The 22,389-nt window shown below is 42.8% G+C and overlaps 1 protein-coding gene across 5 annotated transcripts in view; it reads left to right on the forward strand.

Annotated features, from left to right (window-relative positions):
- SERTAD2 (SERTA domain containing 2) overlaps window positions 1-22,389 on the forward strand; it is a 183,153-nt gene that overhangs the window by 102,856 nt on the left and 57,908 nt on the right. The gene's annotated exons all lie outside the window — the stretch shown is intronic.

Here is a 22,389-nt window from a genome sequence, read left to right on the forward strand (position 1 = left end):
TCCACTTACCTCACAGCATCTTGTTTAATAGGTAGGATGTTGCATATTCATAGAATATCAGGGTTGGAAGGGACCTCAGGAGGTCATCTAGTCCAACCCCCTGCTCAAAGCAGGACCAATCCCCAATTTTTGCCCCAGATCCCTAAATGGCCCCCTCAAGGATTGAACTCACAACCCTGGGTTTAGCAGGGCAATGCTCAAACCACTGAGCTATCCCTCCCAGCGGGGGGACTCAACCTTCCATTGACAAGCACCCCAATCCCTTGAATTTTCCTTGACTGGGTGTTGACTGAAGTCCCTGAGATTCAGGGTGAGCTGGGGCCCTCATGTCTAAAAGGATCAAAAAGTGCCTAGAAGAGATCCTTTTCCTCATTCACCTGGTGGCATTGGCCCAGTGGCTCTATTTGCCAGGAGGGATCTTGGGGAGCTAAGGGGGGGCAGGGATTTTCATCAAAGTACCAAGGCACTGACAAAGATGCAAGCCTGGTTCAGTTTTCTCCAGCGTCTTTGGAGAGCAGAGACTGGAGCTCTCTCGGTGCTTCCCGACTGACTGGAGGCCAGAAGGCTGCTCACTCCTGAAAAGTAAATATGAGGAATGGACCCGACTGGAAGGCAGGAAGGGATGCACCAGAAAAGTATACCTGAACCCAGTTGAAAGCTGGGATGGGATGGAAAGCTGGAGGTGTGGCTTGTGGATACTGTCCCCTGTCGTGACAAGCAGTATTTTTTTGTAGCTCTGACCCATGTCAAGAAACAAAGTTCAGTCTCTTCCTTGCACTCCTGTATGGTCAGACGTCTATTAAATGGTACTGGAAGTAAACCAGATTCTTGACAAAAATTGAGCACATGAAGCCACCTGAATCCCTTGGCCTGGAAGGGAGCCTGGCAAAGAACTGGAGGAAGTGGTTGCAGTACTTCCAAACCTTTCTCAAAACCAGTGGCATTGCAGAGAAATTGGGGAGGGCATTTTGGTTCTGACTCTGACAATGCAGCAATTGAGATCTATAGCTGATTCCAATGGAAGCATGGGGAGAACTGAAAACTGCTAGAAAGTCACTAAAATACGTCATTTAATCCTTTGACCAATGCAGGAATATCACTTGGGAAAGGTACACCTTCTTTATGCTGGCTCCCATTTATCATAGTACTCCATACTTACGTAAAGCTAAATCATGAGATTTTTGAACTGTTAGCAGATGGACTAATTGGAAACCAAATGATTTGTGGTATAACTGATAAGATGAAAAAGGTATTTGCAAAGAGCAGTGAGTATTTGCAGGATTGGGGAAAACTGCACTTTTCCCTCAATGAAACTGTTAATAAGCAGTGGAAGAACTGAAGTGTAGCTAACTAAAAAAAATATGGAGCCATAAAGACCGAATACATTTTGTAAACAAAAATGGCAGACCCAGATTTGCTAGTAACAAATGCAGAGGTAATTGCAATATAAAGCCAAGGGGTCCAGCACAATGTGTACATAAAGTATACTACCATTTTGCAAAACTACTTCACGTCAGCACAAATTTCAAAGTATAAAACCAAATGATGTTCATGAACATACTGCTGAAGGACAAAAATCAAATGTTGATGCAGAAACAGTGGTCTTTGTTGAGTCACTTAATTAAAATGACCAAGGAAGGTTCTACAACAGAGTGGTGTGTGACCATGGAAATAAATGAACAAAAAATGAATTTCAAAATAGATACTGGAGCTGAGTGCAAAGAAATCACCGCAAATATATACAGAAACATTAGTGACTGCCTAATGTTAAAATAAACTAAGCTAGTTTCATATAGCTGGGAAATGAGCCCATGTGGCAAAGCCATGCTGGCATGCCTGAATAAGGGCAGATACCACTCAGTAAAGCTTGAAAGAGTGGAACAGACAGTGTCGTATGTAGAGTTGAAGAACAGTCTACAAATACGGATGCTCAAATGGGGCTCTTAAAGAACATGATGAGGTGTTTAATGGACTGAGATGAATTAAGGATATAATACAACATATGAGAGAGATCTCGGTAGATCACCAAGATACATGCACCATGTGAGAGATGAAGCAAAAGATGAAAATGACCAAACAATAGTTAATTATTGCTTGAATACAGACAGCAAGCTGAATTAACAGTGTGGTCGCTGGAAAAAAAAAAGTTTAAATATATGTGTACCTATCCAAAAAGTCTTAATAAGGCCATCAAACTCTAGAGCTCTAGCCTAGCAGTTCTCAACTAGAGGTCTGGGGCCCCCTGGGGGGCCGTAATCAGGTTTCAGGGGGGTCTACGAAAATATACCAGAGAGCAGGGCCCACGTTAAGACTCCCCGGGGCTCAGGGCAGAAATCCCAAGCCGTGTGGGGCTGAAGCCAAAGCTCGAGCAACTCAGCTTTGCAGGCATCCTGTGGTGTGGGGCCACAGGCAGTTGCCCTGCTTGTTACCCCCTAACGCCAGCCCTGGTTATTAATCTACTGGATATGCAGAAAACCAGTTGTGGCACAGGTGGGCTGTGGAGGCTTTCATAGCATGTCAGGAGGAGGGGGCTCAGAAAGAAAAAGATTGAGAACTCCTGCTCTAGCCCATGAAAGTAGATGAGGAAACCATGTCTAGACTTTAAAAGCCAAAGTATATTCATTTCTGGATGAAAACTCCATGTCTCGCATCTTCTAATCTGCATTGAGGAAAGGTAATTGTTGATGCTTTCTTGATTTGGGGAGAACACAACCCCCCAAAGGAGTTTGACCAGACCCAAGTAAAAATTGAAGCACTTCTACTAGTGGAAAGACCACAAAACAAGGAGGCCTAACATAGAGATTCATGGGCATGTTGTCACTAAGTAAATTGATTACTAATTTGTTACAATTAAGTGTGACCGCACAGCTTGAGGACAGTACAGAATGGCAATAGTATGACTGGAAAAAGGAAAAACTTCATGGAATTAAAAAAAAATGTTACAGAAGCATCTGTACTGAAATATTTTGAGATTAACCAGGAGCCTAAGATCGGAGTAAATGTAAGGTCATGTGGTTGGATGTCTAGAAATAATGAAAGCGAAGAACGGTAGGAAGTGGAATTTGAAATAAGTGCAGCTCAAGAACTGTCCAGTTCAGTAACAAAATTCGATAAGCTCAAATAAGAAACAAAAAGTGAGTCGAGCCCAGGTACTTTCAAGCATAAAAACTTACTGGGATATGGAATTTCTATGTAAAGGATGTTATGTCATAAATACCACAGCAAGAGGTCATAAATGCAAATCACAATCTGAGTACAGAAAAATGCAAGAACAGAGGCTGGGATGTCATGTTGTGGCCAGGCACTCATGCTGCCACTGAAGATAAGTTTTTGAAATCTGTAACAAATACAGGAAGCAGGATGCAAAAGCGCTGCATGAAATTTCTAGTCAGCCCTGGTCCAAGATTGGCACAGACAACACATTGAGTAACAATGCAATAACCTATTGTGTATTGTACCTGTTCACCATGGGATTCAATGAGCTAATAATGGATTACGGCCCGCAATTCATGACGGACTCATTTCATTGGTCCTCTTTGATATATCCATTCAGTCACACCACGTCAAGCCCTGACTATGTATTATCAATGGGTCCAGTCTCTTACCAATACAGTCCTTTTTGTGTACAATACACATTACACAGCTTCTTTTACAGACTGCTCAAGCAAGTTCTGACTGACTTTGTCCATGGTAGTACACAACTACCATTATCCTTAGGGATCAAAAACCTAAGGTAGAGGCACCTGGCTTGTGCTAAGAAGCTCAAGACCCAGAAATGAGAATTTTGTCCAAATGGTATTGTTGGAGAGGTAGCTCTTATGCTGGTGAAATGCCCTTTTTGTCAGCTTACAAAGGGAGATGTTTCGCGCTTATTCCTAATTAGTGTTGAGGTGCAGCAGAATCCCAGACAGATCGCAGAATTGCTATCCTGTCCACTTTGCCTGGAGTATTTGAAAAAGGCCATCTTTTGGCTTTTGGATTGTGAGGCAGTAGACTCCTGTAAAGGAAATCTGCAACGTGTTGCCGCCTCTGGGAAGTCTGTCAACATGCTTTCTGCCAACTCTATGCTGAAGTCAGATATTTTAGCTTCTTGCATTGTAGCCTCGAGCCACAGGGGCTGAGAACAGAAATGCAGTCTCGTAGGTCACCTTCCAATCCTAGAAGCTTCACTTTAGGCACAAATACATGCACTTTCTTTTTCCACGATTAAAACGTAACTGAAACTTTCCTACGGGCAGAAGCTATGGTATGGCACTTGCAAACTGATACAGCTCTGCCTATCTGTCGGTGGTGGTGGTAGTGGTGTTTTTTTTTTGTTTGTTTTTAAAAAGCAGGATTAATCAGTCTTTCTTCAGCTAACTTTCACTCGACTTGAAATTGTCCCTCTTCCGCACCTCCAGCCCTTAATTTCCCACCGCTCACCCTCCCACCTTGCCCCGAAAACACACCTACATTTAAGTTTGCTGGGTTCCAGGAAATACCATAAATGAGAAGAAAAATGTTAAGTCAGGCGCTATTCTTTTTTTTTTCTCTACTGGCAGTAAATTTGACAAAATATCTTCCTCTGGTGGATTCTATTTATGTATGTTAGCACTGACAAGGGGATTTCCTGGCCTTAGAAGAGGAAGGAACTGTAGCTACTCTGAAATTTTAAATGGTTCCTGCAATGCTTGGTCACTCAGTGCAAAGTTTTGACATTCTGTGTATTCACATTTTCATCTTAATCCTTTTATTGGTGGGCAAACATTTTAGATTTTGGGAGTATTTACAGGGGCGGTAGGGAGAACTCCAAAATTCCTTGCTCTCCGTTGTCTTTGCAACTATGGTTTTCATATGCAGTATGATATGTACTGTGATAAAAACAGAACCAGGTTTTTATTTGCAGTCTGACTCTGAGGTTTTGCTGTCCTAGAGAAGATTGTGTATTTGTTTTGGCTTTTTTGGTGTCCGAGTGAAGAATAAGTAGCCTTTTGCCTGCATGCACTCACATACATGTGCGCACGCTCTCATTCTTTCTCTCCCCCGTGCACCAACACACAAAAGGAGTTTGTTCTTTTTTGTGCACAGCCAAAAGAGGCCGGGCACTGCTGTCTTCAGCTCAGTGGAAATTGGCAGTATCCCATCTCCTGTAAACAACAGTCTGACGTCAGCTCGTGCAGTGGTGATAGCAGTACAACTTGAGAGATTTTCAACTGGCCAAGCTGTTGAAAGCCTGTCGTTGGCTTTGATAATCTCTGGCTAGACTTTAGAGGAGTTGGTGGGGGGGAAAGATTGGTTAATGACAGAAATCGGAGAGCAATTCCTGATAACTTTGCATGCAGCAGAGAGGTGATTTTAAGTGCTGTATAAGAGTATTTTGAGTCTGATCTCATTGTATGTAGTAGTCCTTTCTGTCAATTCTTGCTCTAAAATATTTACTGCTTTGTCGAGTTGATATGATTCTACTGGAGATTGCAGCACAATTAAAGTACCATATAACAGGCAATCAAGCAGACGATTAAATTTGACTTTCCCATTGTGTTGAATTCAACACTTATTCATTTAAAAAAAAACTATGGGTACTTGTGGCACCTTAAAGACTAACAAATTTATTAGAGCATAAGCTTTCGTGGGCTACGGCCCACTTCATCGGATGCATAGGATGGAACATATAGGAAGAAGATATATACATACAGAGAAGGTGGAAGTTGCCTTACAAACTGTAAGAGGCTAATTAAGATGAGCTATTATCAGCAGGAGGAAAAAAACTTTTGTAGTGACAATCAATATGGCCCATTTAGACAGTTGACAAGAAGGTGTGAGGATACTTAACATGAGGAAAAGGATTCAATATGTGTAATGAACCAGCCACTCCCAGTCTCTATTCAAATCCAAGTTAATTGTATCTAGTCCTCCAATGAGAAACTGCTGAGCTTGAATTAATATGCAAACTAGATACCATTAACTTGGATTTGAATAGAGACTGGGAATGGCTGGGTCATTACACATATTGAATCTATTTCCCCATGTTAAGTATCCTCATACCTTCTTGTCAACTGTCTAAATGGGCCATCTCGATTATCACTACAAAAGTTCTTTTTTTCTCCTGCTGATAAGAGCTCATCTTAATTAATTAGCCTCTTACAGTTTGTATGGCAACTTCCACCTTGTGTGTGTGTATGTGTGTGTGTGTATATATATATAATATCTTCTTACTATGTGTTCCATTCTATGCATCGGTGAAGTGAGCTGTAGCCCACGAAAGCTTATGCTCTAATAAATTTGTTAGTCTCTACGATGCCACAAGTCCTCCCTGTTTTTGCAGATACAGACTAACATGACTGCTACTCTGAAATTTTTCATTATAGTTTTAATTTTTAGTGGTTTGGGGGTTTTATTTAGTCTAGATATAATTCAGGGAACTGAACCTGACATGTTAAGCTTCTAACTAACATGAAAAATCGCGGTACCGTTTGACAGAAAATCAGAATATTATAGCAAAAAGTTGACAAACTGCTAAAAACAATTTTTCATGATTAAAATACGAGCCAGAAAAGGACTCTCAGTAACATGTTAAAATATTTGTCTTGTATAAAAGAGCTTCATGTCTGCATTATTCCTTGTGTTGCAATGGAGACAGCTAAAAAGTACGTATTCCTTGTCAATTCTGCAGTGAGAGTTTGCAGAATCTGTTAAAATCCCAGAGGGGAATGAGAACAACAGTAAACCTTTCAGTTTTCTGAATTAAAAAAATGTTGAAATCTCTTTTTAAGGGTATACATGAATGGGGTTTGTAATACAATCTGGCTTTATTTGAGGGGGAAGGGAGGGAAGAGGAGAGAAGAGAAGGGGGCCATTTTTGGTTAGGTGTTTTTACAACCATCAGTGCACAGAGTCATAGATCACTTCCTAAAGAAACTATTTGGTATAGGATGAAAACAATCATAGGGTATTTCCCACACATTTTATAGAAAGAATGTAAACCAGGGGTTGTTTCGGTCTCAGAAAGGAGGCACAATAGTGTATCTCTTAAACCTGGAAGAGCCCTAGCCTACTGTTAGCCAGACTATTCCTTGAAATCAGTGTGGGTAGAAAGTACTCAGCACCCATGCAAGGCTTTTGGCATGTGGTAGTAGGATCTGGTCCTTCTTGATTTATATGTAAGCCTCAGATTATTTAGATAAGACCAAACAATTGAAGCCTTCAAATAACCCTTATGTTGTAACAGGCCTGTAAGTGAAAGATAACCCAGTTAAGTTAAGAATGCTCACATGTAATCCACTTGGGTAAAATTCAGCCACCCGCCTGAAGCCCAAATATTTGGACTCTTTGCAGGTGGAGTGTAGAGGGGCTGCGGGGTGAAATTCACCCCTCTCAAACCAGAGCAAGTGAACTGATTTGCTACACACTCCTCTGCACCAGCTGGGGGCCGCTGGATCCATGTAAACGTGGATCCTGAAGCCTCTATCTTGGAGCAGGTTTGTGCACCAATCTATTCAGGGCCAGTATGTAGCTCCTTTCTGCTCATGTAAGGGATGCGCAGGTGATCTCTCACTTGGAGTGTCGAACACAGCACAGCTCAGTGAGACTTTGTGGGCATGAGAAATTTACAGAAGTGTTGCCAAAGTGTAAGAAAAAGACATCCCCCTCTGACCTCAGTTCAAAGAGGGTAAGATACATCCTGGGCGGTTACACGCTGTGCTTGAGGTTCAGTGCCCTGCGTCCACTGTCATTTGTCTCTTACTGATCTGGTGGCATATTACTATATTGTGTAATCCCAGTCTCTGCTGTGTGGCTTCATTCTCCCGAGGTCTGGCACAGTTTTTGTACTTATGCCCACAGAGGGTGAAATCCTGACTCCATTGAAATGGATGGGTGTCTTGCAACTGACTTCTGTGGGGCCAGGATTTCACCCAGAGTTTCCATGTGAGGCATAAGTGGCATAGCGGGCCTTGTGCTGGCTTTCTGCAGCATGTGTCAATTTCCAATATCAGCTAGCGACAAAGGCATTTCAGTTCTCAGGCGTGGCCTCACTACAGACCAGATCCTGCTGTCTGTTCTGCAAAGGGTGGAAGAAAGAACCATTAGGGTGGTTCTCCTCTTCTCCCTATTCCCATGTGTAAATGCCAGGGTGCTATCCTGCTTTATCATCTTGCCCACTATGACAAAGTTCCTGCTCTACCTTGATGGGTCTTGCTCTTATTCGCGGATTTGCTCGCCTTGGAGCTTCACGGCAGCCCTCAGCTTGGCTGTTTTTCTGAACCCACAGTCCAGGTCGACTCCTGTGTCTGACCAGGAGTTGGGAGGATTTGGGGGGAACCCAGGCCCGCCCTCTACTCTGGGTTCCAGCCCAGGGCCCTGTGGAATGCAGCTGTCTAGAGTGCCTCCTGGAACAGCTGTGTGACAGCTACAACTCCCTGGGCTACTTCCCCATGGCCTCCTCACCATAGTACCTTCCTCCTGGTGTCTGATAATGCTTGTACACCTCAGTCCTCCAACAGTTCACGTTCTCACTCTCAGCTCCCAGTGCCTCTTGCTCCCAGCGCCTCACACGCACACCACAAACTGAAGTGAGCTCCTTTTTAAAACCCAGGTGCCCTGATTAGCCTGCCTTAATTGATTCTAGCAGCTTCTTGATTGGCTGCAGGTGTTCACAGAATATCACGGTTGGAAGGGACCTTAGGAGGTCATCTAGTCCAACCCCCTGCTCAAAGCAGGACCAATCCCAATTTTTACCCCTGATCCCTAAATAGCCCCCTCAAGGATTGAACTCATAACCCTGGGTTTAGCAGGCCAATGCTCAAACCAGTCTCCAGAAGGTTCTTGATTGTTTTGGAACCTTCCCTGTTACCTTGCCCAGGGAAAAGGGACCTACTTATCCTGGGGCTAATATATCTGCTTTCTATTACTCTCCTGTAGCCATCTAGCCCGACCCTGTCACACCACCTAACATGCTGGTCACACAGTGCAATTTAATGGAGATATGGGCTGTGCTTAATGCACACGCTGTCAGTGGTAATCCCGAGCTGGACACTTACAAACCAGTCCTGTTCCAAGGAACAGTAAGCCGTGTGTTGCAGCCTGTTTTGCCAAGACTTCCTGCTCTGCAACTGCAAGATGGCTCTTGAGATGGCTGCACTGCTGGCCCCACTCTGGGATCTCTTACCCCCTCTATATGTGGTTCCCCCAGGTAAGGATGGCAGTTTGCCCTGTTTTTGTAACTAGGGTTCATTGCTTATAGGCATCCCCTCTTATATCATGCAGCACATTAGACCCAGCTTATGTGGCAATGGTCCCAAACTTGCCCAGCAGAGTTACAGAGTAATGTTAGTTGATTATGATTTTTTTCTATAACCTTCTGTTTTACCAAGATAATTCTTTTAAAAAGTGTGTTAGATTGCTTTATCTGTTTTCAGTGTCTATTTGCTTTTCAGGAAAGATGTGGACAAGTTGGAGAAAGTCCACCAGAGAACAACAAAAATTATTAAAGGTCTAGAAACCATGATCTGTGAGGAAAGATTGAAGAAGAATTGGGTTTGTTTAGTCTGGAGAAGAGAAGATGGCGAGGGGAGGGTGAACATGATAAGTTTGCAAGTTCAGAAAAGATTGTTACAAGGAGGAGGGTGAAAAATTGATCTAATTAACCTCCGAGGATAGGACAAGATGCAATGGGCTTAAATTGCAGCAAAGGAGACTTAAGCTGGACATTAGAAAAACTTCCTAACTGTCAGGGTAGTTCAGAACTGGTACACATTACCGAAGGAGGTTGTAGAAGCTCTTATTGGCGTTTTTAAGGACAGATTAGACAAACACTGGTCAGGAATGGTCTAGTTATTACATAGTCCTGCCCTGAGTGCAGGGGACTGGACTAGATGACCTACTGAGGTCCATTCCAGTCCTACACTTCTATGCTCCTATTTGTCATGTAGCTTAGGCATTTGTCATGTAATGCCAGCTCCAGTGATTAAGAAGTCATGGATCAGGCCTCCAGAAATCATGAGAATAATTTAAAAATCCTGGAACTATTCATTTAAAAAAAAGATTTTTATTTGCCTTCTGGTGTTTGAGCTTTAGGGTACCAATTTTCAAGCTTTTCTCCACAACCATAAGGGCTAGAAATTAATGTTATTAAAGATGAAGTGAAGTTTTAGAGTCTCTTATGATCACTTGACTCCAGGAGGTGGGGCTTTAAGACAAACATCCGGTATTGCAAGAATGGCAATCAAACTGCAAGAGCTGGCAATGCTGCATGAGACTGCCCTGATATCTTACTGAATTTCCACAGTGATCAAAATAGCGATGAACAATTGCAAAGATGGCTTCTCTTCAGACCCTTGAGCATGAAGCAAATTAGTAAATATGCAAGCCAGAGGTTTGTGAGGTGGCGAGGGTTCATTACTGAAACATTCCTTGATCTGACTTCATGGAAATGAGAAGGACTTAAATTCTGAAGTTTGTTCAGGTCAGCAATGGACCGTAAATTCTTACTAGAGTTCACCCTCTGTTGTCGCGGGCAGTTGTTGAGTGAATCTCTGCCATGATCACTTTGGGGGAGAGGTGGTGGTGGCTAGCTGGCTGGCATTTGGCTCTCTGCTCTTCCATTCCCTTGCTGCTAGGCCTGGGAATTCTTCCTCTGCCTGGGATTCTGACTGTCTACTTCCATTTGGGCCCTTGCTACCCCAGCAGCCTACTTGGATAGGGGTGCGTGTGTCCTTTTCTGCTCCCTTGAGCATGAACAGTGTGAGGAGGGAGAGGCTCACAAAGATGAAGCGTAGGTCTCCAGGTCCACCCCACTGAGGCACCTTGTGCTGCTTGTCACAGTGAGCTGGCAGGAGGAAGGCTAGACGTAGAAAGAGAAGAACAGGGTGACAGCATCACAGGTCATAACAGACACGGGGAGTGGGACTCTTGCCATTGGAGTTCAGGTGTCCTCAGGGTTCTATTCTGAGAGCTGCTGCTCCAGGCACTGGCTCAAGTGAGTGCGGTGAAGTTGAGGGTAGTTTACATTAGCTTTTGCTGTGGGTGGAGGGGTGGCTTTTTTTTTTTTCTTTCATGCAAGGCTATGAGGATAGAAGGAGGGCCAGGCAGGGCTGGTGAGGTTAAAGAAATCTGCAAGGAAGACACCTACATTTGCAAGCAGTCTCCTGGCCCTAGAAGTGCTACAAACCTTCCTGCTGCTGCCTGCCTCTGCTGCCCTAGTCCCGTCACCAACCACACAGTCATCTTCCCTCTGGTGTTGGCCTTCACTGGAGAAGAACCCTACCCCTATGCAGCTGAGAGCTGCAGAACTGAGGAAGGCAGCTGCTATGTAGAGCAACTAAGCCTTCCTGCAAGTATCCCACCGTCCCTATAAATATCATGGCCTCCTTCTACCCTCCCCCACTCCATTTTTCCAGTGGGCCACAGAGTCTCCCCTGCTGCAGAGCAGTAAGTAGATAGGAATTTTCTCCATGCTGTCACCCCGCTTCCCACCTTAGCCCTGACAGTAAGGCTCCATGAAGTACCCTATCCCAGCTCCAAGAGAAGGTCTGTGCAGCCAGGTAATCATTCTTGACCTTGATGCTGTCTTTTAATCTGGAAAGGATCTCCCTCTTGCTCGCCTCCAGATCTGCCCTTTTAAGGGCAGTGGCAGGCACAGGAAATCTACTGATCTCCCTTGGCGGGGAAGCCACAGAAGTCAGACTGGGAGGAAGAAGTCAGGAAGGCAAACTGGAGGGTGGGGAAATTCAAGAGCAGAAGGAAACAGCGTTTTATGGACCTGTGCAGCACAAATAGGAATTTGAATAATTTGACAGCTAGGTACATCGTGCGGGCCCTTAACGTCTGTGTGATTGAGCAAATGGGTGGCTGATTTTATGACTAGTGTTAACATTACTGTTCAAAATCGCACAGTGCTCAGTTGAAACTCTTGTCTCCTCCCCTGAAGATTCACTTATTTCTGTTGTAAAAATGATCACGCTGATTTAAAATGGACAAATTTTTTTTTTTCTTCGAAGCAATATTGAGGCAGGACTTTGAACCCATGTCTTAAAAACAGGAAAGTGTGACAACAAGGGCGATTTGAATGAATAATAGATTGGGGGGGGAGGACTCAACAAAGAAAACAAGTTGCTGCCTCTTCACCATTTTTCTTTCCCTTTCTGTGAGTGACTGAGAGTAAGCGGCAGTAACAGCTGCTGGCCAAAGCTTTTTACTTCCTTTCTGCTGTACTCGTCTCAAACACAGGGCCCTGCTGAGGGAGCGAGGAGCAGCATATGAAGTGCGCCAAACAGAGGGTGTGGTTTCACCAACCAAACACTTCAGCAGAAAGCAACAGAACTGCTTCTGTGATAACACACCCTCTCCAGAATGGGGGGGGGGCTTTTATTTTGTTGTTTTAGGTGAAGGGTGGTTCTTTGGGCCCCCAGCACATCTTTTTAACTTGAAAGGGATCAAGTGTTTTTGTGTTTGTTTTTAAATCGCACATTTGCCCAAAAATATTTTATCTACTTTTGATACAAGTAATATCCAAAATTACTGTAACTGAAAGAGATCAGAGGGAAAACCTTTTCTTTTCTCAGCTTGTTGACTTTGTGAATTTCGATAACGCTTTGGTGGCAGCTAGTTAGTTCCACCCTTTGCTCTGTTCTGTTTTCTTGTTTGTGTGTGTCTCTCTTTCACATGGCAAGTGGTAGAGAATTTTTTTTTTAAATAGAAATATTGTGATTGTAAAACCACAAAAATTGGCAGGGGACAATGGGAGCAGGTATAGAGCTGAAAGTAATTTGTAAACTCTTCCTCCCCTCCCCCACTTGGCTAGATTTCAAGTGGACTGTGTCCTTTCCAGGCAAGTTAAAGTGTCTGTCTCAACTATGTTTTGGCACAAAGTTGCAGCTTTTCATTTGCACCCTGAGGTGTATTTATTTTATTTTTCTGTTTTCTTTAAAATAAATAAATAAATGAAGAAAAAAAATCTTAAGTCAGATGTGGGACAAGGTCACTTTCATGTTGTACAACTGAAGTCAACAGGAGAAGCTTGTGTGGATCTGAGGGCAGAATTTAGCCCAAGCTTGTTAGTTTAACTCCAAAATAAGTAGTGATCTTGCTGCCTAGACAATTACTATACGGTACATCTGGTACACGGGGGTGCGGGGAATAGCCATAGAGCATTCTGCTCCGGATCTGTAGCTTTTTTTAGCTTGAAGTGTTGATGTGTATGTTCTTCTGATGTGAAGTTACTTGCCTTTTTTTTTTTAAGAAGTTTTTTTTCCATCTTAAAAAGAGGTGGCATCTTTTTCTTAAATTGTACTAGAATATTAATCTCTCCTTTCCCCCCACATTTCACCAAAATTACCCCTGTACATAATCCTGTGGTATCTTTCTTCTAAATACATACAGCATATGTGTGTGACAGTGATGCAGAATGGCTCTGGTAGGAGAGAACTGGGCTGGGTTTGGTTTTTCCCCCTCTCTCCTATATTTTTGTATGTATGTTTTAGGAGGATACATTTTCTGATAGACTACATGATCAATGGAAGACTAAACTCCAGAATTTCTGACACAGGCACACGGTCTAATTAAAAGCAACCCAATGGACTGAGGAATTGAAAACATTTAATTGAAAAATTCATGGATAACAAAAATCTGAACTTTATCTGCAGGAAATATTAATGAAGGAGAAGCTGACACTTTATGCGAGTGCCCTTTTCTCCCTGGGGTAGAATGCCAGACATAGTCACATTGAAGTCATTTCAGAGTAACTCCAAACACCTTTAAGTTGCTGAAAGTACAAAGATTAGAAAGCAAGTTGCTGTTATTGCTATTGTACATTTTTCTTTCGCAGTTTCTGTAACTGTTTAAAGCTATCTCCCTGACAAAGTCCCATTATTAAAGTTTTGTGACTATGGCTCCACGGGGTAAATTTTCAAAAGAGTTGTTTGGGATTTTAGCTATCTGACTCTCATTGGCTCCAAAGGGAGTTGTGCAGCTAGAATCCCACATAATTCCTTGGAAAATGTACCTGCAAGAGTTTGTGCCATCTCAAATCAAGACGAATTTGCAGGGAGTGCAGGAACTGTCAGATGACATAATGTAACAGCGATCATTTTGATAGCTGACACGTGGAACTCTCATAAATGAACTCATTAGCTTTTACATAAAGTTTTAGAACTTTTGAATGAATTACAGCTGGAAAAAACTGTATCTTGTGCACTTTATTTATCTAGTTTAAATGTATTTGTTTGTCAGTCATAGATGCAGAAATCAGTCGCATTGGCAGTTCTAACAAAAGTAACTAATATTACACATTTATAATGAATCGTGTATCATGAAGGATCCTAATGCACTTTGCAAGCTATTCATATACACATACAGAAATCATTTCACTTGCTAATGAAAAGCATCCACATTAGGGTGGAATGCAGCAGCTGTTTAACGGTACAGCAACATATAAGAGTTTAGGACAGGAAGTGGAGAAGTTTATTGTAGCTATTTGAAAGTGTATGGGGAAGTTAAGTAAACAGGTTACCTACACTGAGAGAGGGTCAGGACACCTGAGCTTTTTCTTGCAAAAAGTACTGCTAGATCTTTAATGTTCAGGTGGTCAGGACATGGTTTTCAATATCTCATCTTAAAAATACTCATTGGCTCAATAATACTGAGTCAGAGGGAAGAAGAGTACTATGATTGAATCCCTACCTACTCCATTTCCTGCAACACTTGGATTTTTCTCTGAAGGTCTCTCTCTTTCATGTGTTGACCCAACCTCACCCTGCTCAGCTTGCAAGAACTGAGGAGATCACAGCCCAAGGTATGGCTGTAAGCCGTAAAAATGTAAGGACTGATGTTGATTATATCAATGTGTGAGAGAGGTTATACATGGATGCACTCTTAATAAATGCTACAGCCTAATCCTTTCAGTCCTTCCTTTTTTCATCTATTATCAATAAAACATTTATTTTGATAATGCCTGGTTTTAAGTGACCGTGAAAGGAGCCAGATTAACCAAGGGTTTTGGAGACTGAAGTCCTCTGCTTACCCACAGAACAGGTGTGGCCCAGGCAGCATCCATGTGAGCTGCCCCAACATGTCCTGCCAGACACTTCAGCTTAAGGCTGAGGTATTCTATCTCTGAGGATAAGAGTTGCTTAGTCTCCAAATCCATCCATACTTTGGCTGTTCTGATTGCATGCTGCTAGCCAGGTTCTCCGTTAGTGCCAGCTGTAGACGTGAGTTCTGAGACCTTCTCTGGGGCAAAAATTGACTTTGAATATCCTTAGGGAAAGCCAGCAACTGGGATTTGGTTTCCATCTGGGTTGGATTCAAACAGGTGACCTGGTGCTCTATACTGCATTTGGGTCCCTTGAGCCATCCAGTCCCTGAGGGCTAGTTCACTTTCCATTTTTGTAGTTGACTTAACTTTTGCACGGTGGATCAAATTTTGTCCTTGGTTATAACCAGGCAGTGCCCTTGATTTGAATATAAATGAGGACACAATTTTTGTTCTTTTTGTTTGTTTAGAAATTGTTTGGGCACAGGAATATTTGTAGTGATATGAACTTGAGATATAGGTTCCCACTTGAAATACACATGCTTTACACTCCTGCCACACACACACACACCCAACATGTAAGGTAAACAAGCAATGACTAATGCAGAGGGAAATTTCTGTTACAAAACCTGAAACTGGACAAAACTTTCTGGGCTTTGGCTTTCATTACAAGGCCTGGTGATCTTTGGCAGTAATTCGAGTGAACTTGGGACTTGTTAAATGCAGTGTCTGTTTCTAGTTTTGAACCAAAACCAGGCAAAACTCGGAAGCTTCATGTTCAGCTTTGGGTTCACTCAAACTTGCAAATTAAAGCAAAACTCAGGTGGTCTGAAGCTGCTGAGTTTAATGCAGCTCTTGTGACCACCAGCCTTTGAAATAGGAGCTTTACCTTAATAAGATGATATTAATCTTATGATCTTTGAAGAAACTGTTGAGGGGATGGGCTGAAGTCAACTGCTAAGTCAGTGCAGCCAGGATTTCATCCAAGAACTTTCTCAAGGCCTGGAAAGGTGGGAGGGGGAAGGGGAGGAGGGAGTGTGTGTGTGTCACTGTCAGGGTGGGTGAGTGGTGTCCAATTCTCCTTTGCCTAATCACAGATACAGGTGCATGACTGCAAGTCTGCCATCGCTCAAGGGTTTTACTCAGGATAATTAGTTGGCAGTGCCAAGACCCAGAGAAAAATAATTAAGTCCCTATAAAAATAACTTGCAAGCAACATTGAAATAAACCGGTGACTCTAGTTATAGGTAGTGAGTACTCTGGTTTCAGATGGCAGAAACTGAGTATGCTGAGGAGTGTTAACCTACAGCACTCATCATAATTTTCTGTGCACCATCCGGGAAGGTAAAATTCATTGTCTCTGTGCTGATCAACTCGTAGAAGTTAGAGGGGGTGAAATGGGATTCCTGTGAGCCCGGAGAGCAAATACATCCTCTAGTACTCTTAAACTACAGTCCTCTCCAAACTGCGTTGTGAAGGGCTCTCTTACTGTGCCTCAGGAGCCAATTTAAACAAACTTTTGAAAAATTGTAATCACAAAATATTTGCGTAGTGCTATTCCTTGTCAAAGTATTTTCTTTTTCTTAGTAGTTGGAAAATCAGATAAGCATGTTAAATCAGACACACGTTGAATAAGATTGTCAAACCACAATATATAAAAATGTATATTATCTGTGTGCTGTAAACATCTACTTTTGTTGGTGTGCTGCACAAAGTTAGGTCAAATGTCGTGTTCCAAAAAGCTGGCTAAGTCAAAACAATTCTCCTAAAAGTATTGTATTTCAAATGGACAACATTTGTTAAGTTTTACTGACCTTTCAATTATGGAGTGCTCAGAATATGTGCACAAAGGATGTTGTCTGTAATTTTAAATGGTTAATGGTTAATTTACACTTGGGCAAAAAGATCCCTCTGTGAAGAACCACATTGGTTTATAAAGCTCCAGCCTTATGAACACTTCTAGCCTTGCCCATCTATGAGCTAACCTTTGACATGGTTGGTCCACTAACTCCACTAATAACCAGCTTCATGATTCATTTTGTACTGTGAAAAGAAAAGGAGGACTTGTGGCACCTTAGAGACTAACCAATTTATTTGAGCATGAGCTTTCGTGAGCTACAGCTCACTTCATCGGATGCATCACGAAAGCTCATGCTCAAATAAATTGGTTAGTCTCTAAGGTGCCACAAGTACTCCTTTTCTTTTTGCGAATACAGACTAACACGGCTGTTACTCTGAAACCGGATTTTGTACTGTGTTTTGCAAAAACTAATGTGCAAAATCCTCAGTTTCTAAATGCTCAGCACTGGAAATATTCCTTCAGATTAAGACATTCTTAGGCTTGATTTAAGATGAATCCCTAATATTTAATGCTTATTATTTGTTTTATATTTACAAAATGCTGTGCAAACATCACTGATTTGTAATGTCTCAAGGAGCTTTCAGTTAGCCTCCATGAGACTGTGTACTTGCTCTTACTCTTTTCTGTACTATGTATGCCTGATGTTCTTCTTTCTGCTGCCCTAAATAATAGGACAGCACGTTTTCCTACATTCCAAGTAAGATGAGTGTTTTTTAAGGGAAAATGTTAATTTTTACATCACCCAACAATGTTAGGCACCTCACAGAATAAATAAAAGGATTGATTCCTGCCGTGAAGAATTTGAAGTCTAATTGATTGAGACAATAAGGAGCGAAAGAATGGTCTTGTACTAAAGGCACTACTAGACTGGGGCTCTGGAGACCTGAGTTCAGTTCCCAGATCTGTCACACACACTTGCTGTGCGAGCTTGAGCAAGTGACTTAATTTTTCAGCCTCAATTCCCCATTAATAATAATCCCGTTCTCCAACCCTTTGTCGTTTCTGTTTAGATTGTAGGTTCTTTGGGGCAGAGATTTTCTCATCATGTATTTGTAAAGAACCACATCCTATAAGAAGACACCAGGAGTGAGTATGAGGGGGATAGTTTGGTTATGCTTGCATCTTGGAGATCCCACTGGATTTCTAAACAGTGTTTGTCATTCGATAACTCCTTATCTTGGGAACTAGAAAATACACTCAAGAGCATCCTTCAAGTGACTCTCTTACTGTTCTTTTTCCCTGTTGTTGCTCCAGTTTCTGACCTACATTACTTAGGCACTCTCTCATTTAAGAGGGCATAACTCCTGCACAGGCTGTCTACTTGCTTTCACTGGACGTGGCATTCAGATGCAGCAGGATGATTTTGATGGTGTTCTTGGGACTTACTGAGCCATCTGTTGGTGTCAAAATGGTACAATGCTCTGCGCTCTGATCTCTTACTTTATTCCCTTCTCAGAAGATACTTTCCCCTTTTTTAGGATGATGTATTACTTCAGCTCTGCCTTGTAAAGGGACAGTTTTGTAGCTAACTTGCTTGTTAGAATACAGTTTGCTGGTGGCTGCCTTTACTGCAAAACTAACCCTCTATAGAAATCCATTGTTTCCAATGTACTGCTGTTGGCAGAGGTGTTTGCTCCAACTTCCTAATTTTAACTGTTTTATTACCTTAGTATAAATGTGTCTTTTAGTCTTTCTTTTCCTTTACTCCCTTTTATCTGAGCACAGATCACATGATACCAGGCCTTAACCAGCACCAAGCAACTGCTGGTCATAATGTGCCGTCAAATGGCACCATTCCCAATTCTCCATAGCTGGCAATTCTCCTCCTCCTCCTTCTGTTTTGTGGTGGTTGTTTTACTCCTGTAAAGCTCTGTTTTCCACACCTCTTGCCAAGCGCATTTCCTGACCATGGCCATGTCATTCACTATTTGCCCCTCCCCACCCATTTCCTGGCCTCACTTTTATTTTACATCCCTCAGTAGCAGTGGTCAGCATATGTTGGGGCACCCCACCCAGTGCTTCCAAGTATTCTTCCGAATGCAGTAAATCCTGCTGACCATTGTGTTCGTGTTGCGTAGATCTATGAAATTTCCAAAGCTCTGGGTTTTTTTTTCTTTTGATATACACAGTTTACAAATAAACCGTGATTTGAAACTGCATGTTTTGAACTGTTTTCAAACAATATAACCTTGACACAACAGTGGTTTTTATAAAAAACCCCCAAGCACTTTGTTGGTCTGATGTGTCTACAAGATTCCAGTCCCCAGCGGCAATTCTAAATATCCTGGCATGAAATGGCCTGATAAAATACATTCATATTGTTTTAAAGGTCGTTCTGCAGATGAACTACAAGTAGACCAACTCCTTCACAGCACCGTCCCTTTTCTATTGCTTTGTCCATCTGGCCCCTACATGTAGAAAATGCCTCATACCAAGATTGAAGTTGCTGTTTAAGTGCAACTCCTGTGACAATCTGCTGGGCATCTTATTGGTGCATACCCCTGCCCCTTACAGGCTTCCTATTTAAGCTGGCAGACTGGTGCTTGTACTGGTGTCACCAAGACTGGTTGTCCTGGAGGGCTTTGTGCAGACAATATATTTAGCTCAGTGACCTGGCATCTTATGACTTTCATGTCACTCTTGAGGTCACCCTGTGTGACTGTTGATTCTAATTGTGGAAGTGGATACGCTCTGGACCTGACTTTTACAGTATGATGCTGGGGGTATAAGGAACTTGCGTGATCTGAGCACCATCTCTTCCAGCCCAAGCTAAAAGCCTTTCCAGCCTTCTGACCCTGCAGAGGGCCTGCTGTGATGGTCTGCTCTTGAAGACTGATGGGTCCTAGTGAGTTTAGGACATGCTGCCTCTAGACCAGGGTGTTTCCTAGTGGGACACTATGAATCCATTGTCCACAATCATCCTCTAGGCCCAAAAGGGCCCCTCTCCCTGAATCATCCTAGCAGGTCACTGTGAGTTTCTAATGAACTGTGACAGATGAAGCAGGAGAGGGGTGTGTAGAGGCCATGCATTAAAGGAAATGTAATTGCAGCATGGGACATTTTTACCATCCTGTGCCATGAGGATACTTTGTTTGGAGTCCTGAAGGGTTTGGTCTTGCTCTCTTGCTGATGTGTATGTGTGAACATGCTGAGGTGTTATCGATATACTGACAACGTTCCTCTTTCTGTCCCCATCCCATCAGGCCCAGTTTTAGCTTTTCCCTGCTCACTTAGTGTCTGCCTAAGGCACCTACCTAAGTGGAGTGTCTGATGGAGATGGTGACTTGCGTGAAATCTAGTGGGCTTTGGCACCGCCCAGGTAAGAGAGAGGTGAAGCGTGTTGGCAGAGGAGAAAGTTTTGAGAAATTTGCAGGGTCACTGAGTGCACTCCCAGATTTATCTGCCTACCTGTTATCAAAGGGAATCACAGTCACTTCTATTGGATTCCCGCTCTCTAGTGACCCAGGACATGCCCCTCTTCATCTTTTGGCCTGCCAACATTTTGCAACATTTTCTGTCAAATGCGGTCTTGCCTCTCTTTCTGAAGGCCAGACTACGGCAGGGCACTCTGTCTGTCTGGGCCTGTCCCAGAAGAGCTGCTATTGTAGAACACAGCTGCCCACCTTGGGAAGAGGGCATGTTGGCCGGAGCATCTTACACCTGTCCTCCATACTTTACTTTGGCTGCCAATCTATGTCTGGGAAAAATTCAAGGGACCAGTTATTATGGTGTGTAAAGCTGTGCGTGGTCTAGAATCTGGCTCTCTCAAAGATGGCCTCTTTGTGTATGCTGCCACCATGGCACCTGTGCTCAGCAGGGATCTGTCTGCTTTGTTTTGTTCCAGTAGGAGAGCTCACAGAAACTGGGTCCAGCGTGTTCTGAGCAGCTGGCATTCACCAGAGACCTGTCTGAGCCTGATTCTGGCTATATTTGTCCAGGCCTGTAAAGAATTTTCCATGATTGGCCTTCTGGCTGTTCCCCCATTTCACAGAGGTTGGCCCAATAAATACAGAAGGAAAAGGAGTATATGTTCCCTAGAATGCGGAAAATGTCTCTTTATCTAAATCATGTAAAATGGGTCTAGACAATCACCTCTTATAAATCTATGTAATAGCAAATCTTAGTTCATATATCCATGTTCAAAAACCTTCAGAGTTTAGAGGAGCAGAGCTTTGCAGAAACCAGCACTGTGGTATCAAAGATTTAGATGTCTGGCTACGGATGCAGGTAAAGTTTAGGATATAGGTGCAAATGACACTGCAGGACAAGTCTTTTTCCTGGCCACAGGCAGGGGGTGAGAGTATTTGGGAAGTCATGCTGCAAGCAATAGGACTGCTTCTGTGTTACCTGCAGAACTGCTACCATGGCACTACAGTGAAGATAGACACAGCATAACGTGTAACTCTTTAGCACTAGGAGACTGGGATGAGGGTTGGTTGTTTTGTTTTGTTTTTTATGGTTTGGACCATATCTGAATAAAGAGATTTGTCTTGTGAACCATCTCAACTACAACAACTGTCTGCATAGCAAAGTAATATTAGGAAAGTGTGTCTACATTTTAGCATTTTAGCATCTTTATTTTGGTCAGTCCCATCTGGGGAAAAAGAAGTTGCTCACACTGTGTCTACTCATCTCTTCTCCTCTCCTCCCATCTACTCTGTGATTTTCCCTTCTTTCTTGCACATGCTTCTCTGTTACTTGACCACACTTTTCTCCTCTCTTTGGCTCCATTCTTCTTCATCTCTCTCAAGATGCTGCCCAGTGACCTGGCCCTCTTCTACCCCTTCTCCCCAAGACAAAATATCTTGCTACCTCATTCCTTTCTCCCCGGTTATTATTCCTTTACCAGTGGTTAGCCACTCCAGTCATGCTAGTGGTGCCTGAGGGCAGTGCAGTTCTGCCCTCCGATGCTCCTATTGGAGACAGCCAGTCTGCTTCCTCCTCCTCCTTTTTCCTCTAGCTGCTTTTACTAGTCTGCCAGCTCTCCTTTGCAATGAAGAGTCTTGGCATCTGTAGAAGCTGCTGGAAATGAGAGAGAAAGCCAGCAACATGTGACCAGCCAACGCTCCACAAACCACAGTTTGGGACCCAGCAGGCTAGGATACCCTTGCCCTAATGTTTAGGTCAGAGGGAAGGCTTTTATTTTTCATTATTAATTTCCATAATGAACTCCTATTTCCCACCACACTGACAAATGTAAACATTTATGATGATCCATGATGGTTTCACTAAATTCCATATGCACAGTAGCTGTAGTTTTAGAAATCTCTCAGCTGTTCAGAAAAATGAAGAGATCTGCCAGACCTGAAGAAGAGCTCTGAGTAGCTCAAAAGCTTGTCTCTTTCCTGAACAGAAATTGGTCCAATAAAAGAGATGACCACATCTACCTGCTCTTTGATATTCTGGGATCAACATGGTTATAACAACAACGCTGCAGACGGAAAAATGAATGCTCTTAAACTTTTGTGGAAGAAGGTGAAATTATACCATCTTTGTCTTCCTCTGAATTTGGCCCTGCTTC

Source organism: Lepidochelys kempii, chromosome 3, assembly GCF_965140265.1.
Source record: "Lepidochelys kempii isolate rLepKem1 chromosome 3, rLepKem1.hap2, whole genome shotgun sequence".
In the NCBI taxonomy this organism is placed as follows: Eukaryota; Metazoa; Chordata; order Testudines; family Cheloniidae; genus Lepidochelys; species Lepidochelys kempii.